Raw genomic sequence first — 12,906 nt, 5'->3', positions numbered from 1 at the left:
CAATAGTGCTGAGGTTGAGATACTTTAGTTTTATGAATGGAAACATGTTACAGATTTACTGAACAGTTTGTTTGGGGTTGATATAGACATGTCAAACCTGCAAAGAGAAATAGGTCCAGCCAACATCAGAAGAAGGCACAAGGATGCACAGATGGTTTTGCTCACTGTGATGTTTTCAGATTCTAGTGCAATGATTCTCAATCTAAGGGCCAATGTAGAATTCCACATAGAGTCTTAAAAACTTTTGGTGACCAGTTTGTACTTCTACTAGGTATCCAGTAGAGAAATGTGGTGGAGCCCAACACAGAGAGTTGGGGCTAGCCCAGACCCTACGGTGCTCTTCTTTTCCCTTTCTTTTTCTTTCTTTCTTTCCTTCCTAACTTCCTTCCTTCCTAACTTACTTCCTCCCTCCCTCCCTCCTTCTTTCTTTCCTTTCTTTCTCTTCCTTCCTTTCTTTCTTTTCTTTCTTTCCTTTTCTTTCTTTCTTTTCTTCTCTACCTTCTTTCCTTCCTTCCTTTCTTTCTTCTCTAAATTCCTCGAGCATTTAGATAACTGTATTTCACACTTTACTATGTATAGCTTTGAAGCTATAGCCTGATCATTTTATGAATGGAAATATTGTCTTCCCAAGAGATGACACAACGTGAAATTTCATCTCTACTTCTTTTTGTCCTCCTTGGCCTAATGTAATGCTAACCCTTTAACAGGTGCTAAATAATTGGTTCTTAGTGACTTAAACAAAGGAAGGAAAGACTCATAAAAGCTTCAAATGTAGAGATAGGAAGAGAGAGGGGTATCAAATGTGTCATAAGATGACAACTAAGCACAATGCAGTGGATCAGACGGGAAAAACGCTATAAAGACTATTACTGGGGGGCTTCCCTGGTGGCGCAGTGGTTGAGAGTCCGCCTGCCGATGCAGGGGACGCGGGTTCGTGCCCCGGTCCGGGAAGATCCCACATGCCGCGGAGCGGCTGGGCCCGTGAGCTATGGCCGCTGAGCCTGCGCGTCCGGAGCCTGTGCTCCGCAATGGGAGAGGCCACAACAGTGATAGGCCCGCGTACTGCAAATTAATGAATAAATGAAAAAGCCTGGGAATTATTAAAAAAAAGTTAAAAAAAAAGACTATTACTGGGACAACTGGTGCAATTTGAATATGGGTTGTACATTAGACGGTATTATGGTATCAAAGTTAAATTTACCAAATTTGGTCATTGTTCTGTGTTTATGTAAGAGAATGTCCTTGTTCATAGGAGATACATCAGGAAAGGGTAAAGGGTTAAGATATCTGCAACTTAAATGGTTCAACAACACAAATAATAGTAATACTAATATATGTGTATGTGCACTTATATGTATATACAGATATAAACAGATGGTAACAAAGCAAATATGGTAGAGTGCTAAAACTAGACACTGGCGGACGAGTGTGTTCACTGTATTCTTTTTAGCAATTTTTCTATACATTTTTCAAAATAAAGAATTTACAATTTACATATATATAAAAAATACTGTGATGAATATTAACTTAGGCTTGGCAGTTGCTTGAATGCATACATCAAAGAAGAGTGAAAGATACTTTCCTGGAAGTTACACCTTTGCCATCTGGCTACAGTGGAAACAGCAAGGTTCAACTGTGAGATGGAATTAAGCCAGTTAAAAGGAAGTGTCATGCTTTTCTGATTAGGCAACGTATGCCAAAGCTACAGTTGGATGAAAGCCTGTAAAACTTGGATGGAGAGATTCTCTAGCTCCCTATTCCAGCTGAAGGGACAATGTCCAAATGCTTATTCCTACACTGTCAGGAAAAAATTTATTTTTCCATTCCCCTTGAACCTCTAACATGGTAGATCAATGGAAGAACATGGTCAAGGTAAATGTCAGGGCCTAATTCTCCTTTTTTTCCATCCCTCACTTCAAGCACTGGAAATATTCTGACTCCAGTCCAGTGCTAATTCTTTTAGACTACTAGTTTAATTTTTTTCTGCCATGGCACTCCTAAATACCCTGTATTTCTCCAAAGGTTTCTACACCCCCAACACCTGAAACTCTAGAAACTCCATCATGATCTAGAGTGATTCCAGACTATTATATACTCTTATCATCTGCTAACAGTGAAGAAGTAAACAACTTATCATCCCCATTGCCCCAAGTTTGGAACATCCTTGATTGTTTGGTTTCTTGGATCATTCAACAAATATTTAATGAGTAGTACCAAACCTCCTCCTCTCCCAGCCTCTCACCATCTCAGGAAATGGACCTACCATTGCCCCTGGGGCCTGGAGCAGTGCTCACCTTGTTCACCTCTTTTTTTTTTTTTTTTTTTTTGCGGTACGCGGGTCTCTCACTGTTGTGGCCTCTCCCGCTGTGGAGCACAGGCTCCGGACGCGCAGGCTCAGTGGCCACGGCTCACGGGCCCAGCCGCTCCGCGGCATGTGGGATCTTCCCGGACCGGGGCATGAACCCGTGTTCCCTGCATCGGCAGGTGGACTCTCAACCACTGCGCCACCAGGGAAGCCCCACCCCTTTTTTATATCTGCAAGGACATCCGCAAGTTCTGCCAGCTCCACATTCAAAATACATCTTGAGTCCAGCCACTTCTCACACCCTCATCCTAACCACCATCACCTCTCACCTTGACCACCAAAATTGCCATCTTATGGAGCTGCTTCCACTCTTACCCCAGACAGTCTATTCTTCAAAATGCCTTTTGAATGAACTTCTCAAAATATAAATCAAATCATATCGTTTCCATTTTCAAAACCATCCCACAGTTCCCATCACACTGAATAATTTAAAGTTCTTAATGGGGCCTACGAGGCCCTAAATACTCTGGCCCCTTCCTACCTCTCCTACCATTTACCACCTGGCTCACAAGGTTCCAGCCACCCTACCTTTCTGCTGTTCTTCCATCATCCCTAGCCTTTCCTGCCTTCAGGCCTTTGTATTTGCCATTTCTTTCCCCTGGAACACTATTCCTGAAGTGCTCCAAGTCGTCTCCTCAGAGATTTTCCCCAATCCACGCAATCTAAAATTATTCCCCCCACCCCACCCCACCATCACTTTTCATTCTTCTACCTTATTATATACTTTTTTTCATAGCACTTACCATGAACTGAAAATACAGTATATATTTATGCATTTGTTTGTCTTCCATCAGAATATCAGCTCCAAGAGTGCAGGAACTTTCTGTGTCTTGTTCACCACTGTATCCCCAGCCTCTAGATGAGGGTCTAAAGCACAGAAGGAGCTAGATCAATATTTATTGATGGAATGAATGCATAAGTAATGCTCTCTGACCACTTTTCTAAACAAAGCTCCCTGCTCCAGAGGAGCTAGCCTACACTTAATGTTGTTGGAACCACTGTCCTCAGAATTCTTGCTGTTAACTGTTCCCTTGTCCTCCTGGGAGCTCTTTTTTTTTAAAATTTTATTGGAGTATAGTTGATTTACAATCCTTGGAGCTCTTAAAAGCCAGGAATGTGAGAAGGTAGAAGAAGAGAGTAACAGTTTAGAAAAGATCCATTCACTTTTCAGGTTTGGCATTACACACTGGTAGTAGAGTAGGTGCCCACCTACTGATAGGAAAGGCCACTGTGACGAAAAATACCTTCTCTACTAGACTATTACATACCCCGAAATTCTACTCTTCAGGATTAAATTATCAAGTCATCAACATCAAGGTGGTGATTCTTCTTCTATTATTCAGACCATTAACAAATTCTTAATAAAAAAATGTTCTTCTCTAGCCTCTGTGCCTAGCACGTGACTTGCACGTGTATATATTCAGTAAATACCTGTTGAATAAATGAAGAGACTCTCCTTGAGTTTACTCTCCCATTTTCCTTGCCATGCACTTGTCCCTATTCTGCATGTCTTTCCTTTACCACTTCAAACTCTGATAGTTCCTTTCTAACTTTAATTATACACCTGGATTTTTTCCAGAAATAAACACGCTAGCTACTGGTTAACAGCAAAGACCTTGGCATCTGAGATGAAGGGCACAGATGCTTTTCTGAAACCTAATGTCTTCAGCCTACCACTCAGACTTGCCACGGGACTTATTCTGGCCCACGTGTTCCAAAGGTACCTGCCTGCCTTCCCACCCTGAGCCCCCCACTGCGAGGTGGCTAGCCTCCCCACTGTCCTCTGTCATTTTTACTCTCACCTTTATAACTGCTTATGTGTTCCTCCACCCTCTGCTTCCTTCAGCCCATGGAAGTAACGTTCATTCTTTAGGATTTGGATCAAAGAACATCTCAGACCATGCTAAGCTAGTTAGTCTCGCTTTCCTCTGAAATCCTATAACAATAAGTATTAGTACCACTTGGGTTTTTTTGTTGGTTTTTTAAAAGTTTATTTATTTATTTATTTATTTATGGCTGTGTTGGGTCTTCGTTTCTGTGCGAGGGCTTTCTCTAGTTGTAGCGAGCGGGGGCCACTCTGCATCACGGTGCGCGGACCTCTCACTGTTGCGGCCTCTTTTTGCGGAACACAGGCTCCAGACGCGCAGGCTCAGTAGTTGTGGCTCACAGGCCTAGTTGCTCCGCGGCATGTGGGATCTTCCCAGATCAGGGCTCGAACCCGTGTCCCCTGCATTGGCAGGTGGATTCTCAACCACTGTGCCACCAGGGAAGCCCAGTACCACTTGTTTGAATACATAATTACATATTATCCTGGATCACAATCTAATTCTTCCTGCATTTATCTTCTTTCTCCAGTTTGATTGTATAATCAGGGAATATATTTTATTTTTCTCCTGTATGTCTTCTAAATTTCACACAGAGCCCAGCTGGTTGCTTTTACACAATGCTAGAGCTCAATTAGTACTTGCTGAATTGCATAGCGTATGAATTAAATACATTTACCACAGGAGAAATGTAACTGCTCTCTAAATGGTTTGGATAAAGTCAAAAATGAATACCAGGGCTTCCCTGGTGGCGCAGTGGTTGAGAGTCCGCCTGCCGATGCAGGGGACACGGGTTCGTGCCCCAGTCCGGGAAGATCCCACATGCCGCGGATCAGCTGGGCCCGTGAGCCATGGCCGCTGAGCCTTTGCGTCCGGAGCCTGTGCTCCGCAACGGGAGAGGCCACAACAGTGAGAGGCCCGCGTACCGCCAAAAAAAAAAAAAAAAAAAAAGATGAATTCCGGGTCTTAGCATTAATAACAAGATGTCCCATCCTAGATCCCTGTTTCAAGACTGAAGGGCTGATGAAGGTATGTAAGACATGAGGTGCTCTTCCTCCCTCATTCTCCTGAAGGCAGCCCTCACCAAATACTGCTTGGCTTCCTTTTCTAAAATACAGGGAAAAAAATCTCACCACCATATTAAATAATTTGAATCTTTAAAGCATATTTTTTTTACATCTTTATTGGAGTATAATTGCTTTACAATGGTGTGTTAGTTTCTGCTTTATAACAAAGTGAATCAGTTATACATATACGTATATCCCCATATCTCTTCCCTATTGCGTCTCTCTCCCTCCCACCCTCCCTATCCCACCCCTCTAGGTGGTCACAAAGCACCGAGCTGATCTCCCTGTGCTACGCGGCTGCTTCCCACTAGCTATCTCTTTTACGTTTGGTAGTGTATATTATGTCCACGCCACTGTCTCACTTTTTTTTTTTTTTTTTTTTTTTTTTTGCGGTACGCAGGTCTCTCACCGCTGTGGCCTCTCCCGTTGCGGAGCACAGGCTCCGGACGCGCAGGCCCAGCGGCCATGGCTCACGGGCCCAGCCGCTCCGCGGCACGTGGGATCCTCCCGGACCAGGGCACGAACCCGTGTCCCCTGCATCGGCAGGCGGACTCTCAACCACTGCGCCACCAGGGAAGCCCCACTGTCTCACTTTGTCACAGCTTACCCTTCCCCTTCTCCATATCCTCATAAAGCATGTTTTTTACAGAACTCATCCTGGTAAGAAAATTATTTAATCTTTCAACTAAAAACAAACTCCAGATATATTAAAAATTAAGTTGACCTTCCATCACTGGAACTGTCTATCCATCATGAAATTAAGTGTTGAATGCCTCATTTCAGCTCTGGAGCATCCCGTCCCACCAGAAGAAAGGAAGCTATTAAAGATTACTTGGTCATATCAAAAAGAGTCAAGAGCAACTTCACCAAGTTCCTACTAGCAAAAGATGGGATAATTTCAGCAAAATCAGAACAGTAACTGCAATAAATTTTGATTTAGCAAATGTGTTTGAAATCCATAACTTAGTTTTAAAAAATCTGATAAAGTTCATTTGTTACCTTATAAAAATGCCAAGTGTCAGATGTGGAAGCAAACTTATGGTTACCAAGGGGGAGATGGGGAGGGGCGTGGGATAAATTGGGAGACTGGGACTGTCATACACATGCTACTATATGTATCGATAAAAGAGGTAACTAATAAGGACCTACTGTATAGCACAGGGAACTCTACTCAGTACTTTGTAATGACCTATATGGGAACAGAATCTAAAAAAGAGCGAATATATGTTTAGGTATAACTGACTCACTTTGCTATACAGCAGAAACTGACACAATATTGTAAATCCACTGTACTCCAGTAAAAAAAATTAATTAAAAAAAAGTCAAGTGTCAACTAACTTATTGAACAACTGGTACATTTCTTTTTACAGGAATATTCTGGCTAATTAATAAAGGAAGAATAATAACGGAATATCACCCTGATAGATTGTATTACTGACCCAATTATTCCTTCTAAAATCCACACCCTTTTCTATGTAACTTTGCAATGCCCTCCTGTTGAGCCACCAGGTGTCAAGTTGATAGATTCGGACAACAGCCAAACTGAAGACAACAATTAAGCCTGTTTCATTTACAGTAAGTCCCCTACATACGAATGAGCTCCATTCTGAGAGCACGTTCGTAAGTCCAATTTGTTCATTAAGTCTGACAAAGTTAGCTTAGGTTCCCAACAAAGACAATCGGCTATATAGTACTGTAGGGTAATAGGTTTATAATACTTTTCACACAATTAATACATAAAAAAACAAACACAAAAAATAAAGAAAACATTTTTAATCTTATAGTACAGTACCATGAAAAGTACAGTACAGTACCAGCTATATCACTGCTGCTTTTACGATTGCTTCTGGACATCCTGGGCTTGAAATAAAGATACTGTACTGCTGTACTCTATACAGTGTTGTACTCTATACAGTACTGTACAGTAAAGTACACAAAAGCACAACCACTTGTAGAGGATGCACGCACATGACAGTGTATGCCAGAAACATGAACTAACTTACGTGATTAGACATGGGAATGCACGTTTGTTCTTTGAAAGTTCACATCTTGAAGATTCGTATGTAGGGGACTTAACTGTACTGCAGAAATGTAGGTAAGAGGCAAAAAAGAAAGGAGCCATCTCCCCAGTGTTCCAGTTTTCCCCGTGGAATGACAGTGGACTAGGGTCAGTTGAATGCCTTGCAGAGAGGGAGAATCATCTCACTTCTGAGAATCCCTGAACTTCTGGTCTTTTTTTGTGGATCCAGGGACTGGAAGGAAAGAGAGAAAGAAGGGCTCAGAGGGCAAAAGTCCTAAGTCAAAGTGGAGACAAATGCCTCAGCCAAGGCTCCAATTAGGGGGTCTTGGAGGATACACCTGAGAAGAGCCTCGCTGAGGTCCCCAATAAAAAGAACTCTGAATGGAGGCACCTGGGCCAGGAATGTCACCATGTGTAAGAACATGACTGGTGCGGTGAGGCGGGCCTGGATCCTCAACTGTACCTCCAGAGATTGTCGTGTACTTTGTACGAAGTCTGGCGTGAGGAGGGCAGCTTCTCCCCCTGAGGTCTGCCAGGCAAAGCCTTGTAGTGGCCTATGGTCAGGCCTGAAACGTCATACATAGAATTTTGGCTGCAGCCTGGCTCCTCACTACCCACTGGAGGCAGGACTACTACCTCTTGACTTTGGACTTGGGGCATATGACTCGCTGTGGTGAACAAGATGAGGTGAAAGTGGTGGTAAATAAGCTAAATAAATACTTATTATCATGTGCTACTGAGATTGTTTGATCATTTCTCATATAGTAATATCGATAGCTAACTGATACAGTATCCATTTTGCAACCCAAAATGGGTTAATTAATGGGTCTAGGCAGTGATTGCCAATGTTAAAACAAGAGACAACCAGATATGATGTGCCTCCTGATAAAAGTATACAATGCCACCCATGAAACAGCCTTGCCACAAATCAAAGCTGAAACTGATCAGACCTCTAGCTCCAACTACCAATTTACAGAAAACATAAGTGATGGGAGAACATATCAAACAATACTAAAGTCCAGATTTTGGGAAAGTGATGACAAAAATCCAGTTTCTTAAACAAATAATTTGAAAGGGGGATAAAAAAGGAAGGAAGGAGGGCTTCCCTGGTGGCGCAGTGGTTGAGAGACCGCCTGCCCGTGCAGGGGACACGGGTTCGTGCCCCGGTCCGGGAGGATCCCACATGCCGCGGAGCGGCTGGGCTCGTGAGCCATGGCCGCTGAGCCTGCGCGTCCGGAGCCTGTGCTCCGCAACGGGAGAGGCCACAACAGTGAGAGGCCCGCGTACCGCAAAAAAAAAAAAAAAAAAAAGGAAGGAAATCAATAGATTGAATGAGATTTAGAGACATAAAAATCACTTGCCCTGTATAAACCTTATTTAGATCCTAGTTAAAACAAAAGTTTAAAAAATTATGAGACAATAAAAATGATTTATTATTTGAATGCTGGATATTTGATATTTCAGGAAATTATTGCTAGTTATTTCAGGAGTGATAATGGTTTGGTGGTTATTCCATTTTATCTATTGCATCAAACTTAGTGGCTCAAAAGAGCAACCATTCTATTAAATCTTTCAACTTTGTGGGTCAGGAATCTGAGCAGGGCTCAGCTGTGTGAGTTGTCTGCTCTATGTGGCACCATCTGAGGTCACTCACTGGTATTCAGTTGGCAGATGGGCAAATCTAGAGGGTCCAAAGTGATTGTATTCCTATGTCTGGTGCTTGAAGAGGAAGAACGAAAGGTTGGATTCTTGAGACTTTTGACCAGCGCACCTGCGCGTTCATTGGGGAGGTTTCAAAGTTGTCAGACTTTACCTAGCAGCTCAGGTCCCAAGAGATCCAGACAGAAGCTTCAAAGCTTCTTAAGGCCTAACCTTGGAAATGCCAGACTGACACTTCTGCCACATTCTACTGGTCAAGTTAATCACTATGGCTGAGATTCAAGGTGCAGGGACTTAGATTCCACCTCTCAGTGGACGGAGTGGTTAAAAAATGTGGGACCTGAACTGGTAGATGATGGTCATTCAACACAGTCCAGGGAAAAGTAAATAAAATAAAACCCAACTCTTCTTCTTTAGCACATCTATGAAAGGTTAACTTGCTGCTCAGCTAAGGAGTCATTCCCTATTTCCCTCGCTTCCAAACCCCTGGCAACCACTAATGTATAATATTTTCTGTGTGTATGGATCTGCCACTGCTGGACATTTCGTATAAATGGAACCATAAAATATGTAGCCTTTCGTGCCTGACTTCTTTCACTTAGTTGCATCCATGATGTAACATGTATCAGTAATCCATTCACTTTTATGGCTCAATTTCCTGATCCTGTTTTCTTCATACTGTTTGAATACAAAATTAAAAATATGTTGAGAGTGAAGCTCTATTTTAATGGCACATCGATTAGGCCAATTCATTTAAAGAAGGTGAAAATGGAGATATTGTTGTGAAATTATAATCACTGAGAAGCCTCAGCCAATCTGATAATGAAAAGTTTGGGAAATGTTGCAAAAAATTATCTGCTTTATATTAAAAGCCTTTTAAACAAGGAAAAAAACATGTGGGACCATCCACAGTCTACCACAGCAATTATGTTTTTAAAAGAAGATGCCTTATTTTTAGACATATATACCAAAAGATTTATAGATGAAAGGTATGCTGTCTGGGATTTACTTCAAAATAACTGGGGTGAGGAGAGGATAAGGGTATTGATGAAATAGGATAAGCCATGAATATATAATTATTGGAGCTGCATGACAGCTACGTGGGGTTCACTGTATTATTCTATCTTCATATATGTTTGAAATTGTCCATAAAAAGAAAGGTATCTTATTTTTTTCAAACAATATATATATATATATATATATATTTGGCTGTGCTGCCCGGCTTGTGGGATCTTAGTTCCCTGACCAGGGATTGAACCCGGGCCCTCAGCAGTGAAAGCGTGGAGTCCTAACCACTGGACCACCAGGGAATTCCCAAAAGAAAGTTATTTTTAAAAGTTTAAGTTTTCCTTTATCTGAAAGCTATGTAATAATAAAAGATCACTGAAAACACCTCTGTACTATGCATTTGGTGTATCTTTACTGATATTAAATATTGAGAAAACCTATATAAATTATATTATGGATAGGAACTCAGGTATTTGGAATTTGAAGGAGAAAGTTTTATTTCCTTAGATTACTGGTGTACAGTTGTATGTATGATGTGAATTTACAGACGTCTTATATTTGAAATACTGTCAATAATTTTAGTGGTCTGTAAAGAGCTTTCAATACCTAGTACAGCACAAAATCAGCTGGCTGCTTGATTACGTGGTTTTAAAAGTTTACTTTTAAATAGTTATAGTGGCAAAATCCTTCCAGGAAAACAGTCAACTACTTTTCAGTTAAAAATTAACATGCTTTAGTAACTACATTTTCCCCTTAGGCATAATACTGTGACTGAATTTTTTCCTTCCATTTAGATCTGTCACTTAAAAACTCAATGAATAACTAAAGGAAAACAAGAATTGCATGACATCTGAATGTGTAAAAGGTACCTAGGATTTTCCATTTCCCAAACTCTGCATTACTTATTTTCGTATTTACTAGGTCTATTATTGAACAATCTGCAACCCTTAATAATCAGATTCCTACTGATCCCTCTCTATATATAAAAACATAGAGGCCAGGCCACTAACATTTACATTACTAACTATATGGCCAAATCTCTATAACTACCAAGTTGTTACTGAGCCTTATGGAGGATCCCAAATCCACACAGTACCTGTACAATAAGACTTGATGCCAAGATTTATTGCGACACTACCTCAATTAAGGCTGGAAGTTCAGCCTCATTTGACAAATATGCAGTGATTCTGAAGAAGTAATGCTTGAGGAAAAGGCAAATGGCTTTGACATTTGTACGATGTTTGCATGAATGACTTTCCCTCTCCATCCCAAAACTACCAAGGGCCTTCATGGAAGATTCTCCTTTCTGCAATGCTCCCACATAATCCTGAAGTAGGAAAACTAAAGAATGAATTAGAACTCATAGTCATGGGACCCTGGGGAAGACACATTCTTTCTGTGCCTCGGTTTCATCATCTATATGATAAAGATTACAATTTCTGTCCCATCTACCACACAGAACTATTAGGACCATCAACTTCTACGATGTTCTCTGAAACAACTTTGGAACCTTATAGCTCTCTGTGAGAGAATTACTACTATTCTACATACATGAAAAAAAAATTTTTAAGGAAATCTAGAGCTATTTTATTCAAAAAGAAATTTTCATTTCCAATCCTTTTAATATTCTCCACCATTTTTTTCCTTTAGAGAATCAGATGCCATCATTTTTAAAAATAGGAAAAATATTTAAATCACATGGACATGGAAGTGACCACTGGTCACCTCTCTCCTTTTTCCATTCCAATAGAACCAAGACTTTATTCACAGTGACAAAGTGCCCAGCTAAAAGATTGTATTTCCTATCCCATATTACAGCTAGTTATGATATTGTGACTATGTCAAACACTGTGACAGATTATTTAGAGATTTGGAGGCAAACATGAAAGCCATCAATTAAAAGAGTAGAAATCACCCCTCATCTCTCTCTTCACTATGTGTCTCTCTGCTAGGTTTATTTTTCTGTGTAAACACCAAACTTTCTCCAAAGCGCTCTCAGCCAGCCATCAAACGTGGAAAAACCTGAAGGGCTCTTTCGTATTAAAGCATAAATGGCTTATAGTAATTTAATGTTCGAAATTCTTTAAGGGCAGTTGAATTTAATACAATTCCCCAAACAAAAGAAAGGCTAAGATAACTCAATCAACATATACCATAATAAAAATGTGATAATGTCTAAAATTGATAAATGAAGAAACAGTAGTATGAACTGTAACAAACAAAAGAAACAGCTAAAAGATTACAAGCACGGAATGAAGAGTGCTGAGGTAAAGGCAGAGTCCTATTGTTTTTCTTAAGGAACAGATCATTTCTATACTATTCTAATTATTTTGTTGTTGTTGTTAAATTTATTTATATTATTTATTTAATTTTGGCTGCATTGGGTCTTCGTTGCTGTGTGCGGGCTTTCTCTAATTGCTGCAAGCGGGGGCTACTCTTCGTTGCAGTGCGCGGGCTTCTCATTGCGATGGCTTCTCTCGTTGCAGAGCACAGGCTCTAGGTGCTCGGGCTTCAGCAGTTGTGGCACGTGGGCTCATTAGTTGTAGCTCATGGGCTCAGTAGTTGTGGCTCGCGGGCTCTAGAGTGCAGGCTCAGTAGTTGTGGTGCACGGGCTTAGTTGCTCCGTGGCATGTGGGATCTGCCGGACCAGGGATTGAACCTGTGTTCCCTGCATTGGCGGGTGGATTTTTTTTAATTTAATTTAATTTTTTATACAGCAGGTTCTTATTAGTTATCTGTTTTATACACATCAGTGTGTACATGTCAATCCCAATCTCCCAGTTCATCCCACCATCACCGCCCCCCCGCCCCCCCCGCCAATTTCCCTGCTTGGTGTGTCCATACATTTGTTCTCTACATCCGTGTCCCTATTTGGCAGGCGGATTCTTAACCACTGCGCCACCAGGGAAGTCCTCTATACCATTCTAAATCTTTAAGCCTTTGCTACTTCTGCTAACCATTTTT

This window comes from Hyperoodon ampullatus (genome assembly GCF_949752795.1).
Source record: "Hyperoodon ampullatus genome assembly, chromosome: 8".
Lineage (NCBI taxonomy): Eukaryota > Metazoa > Chordata > Mammalia > Artiodactyla > Ziphiidae > Hyperoodon > Hyperoodon ampullatus.
This window is presented reverse-complemented; position numbering follows the sequence as displayed.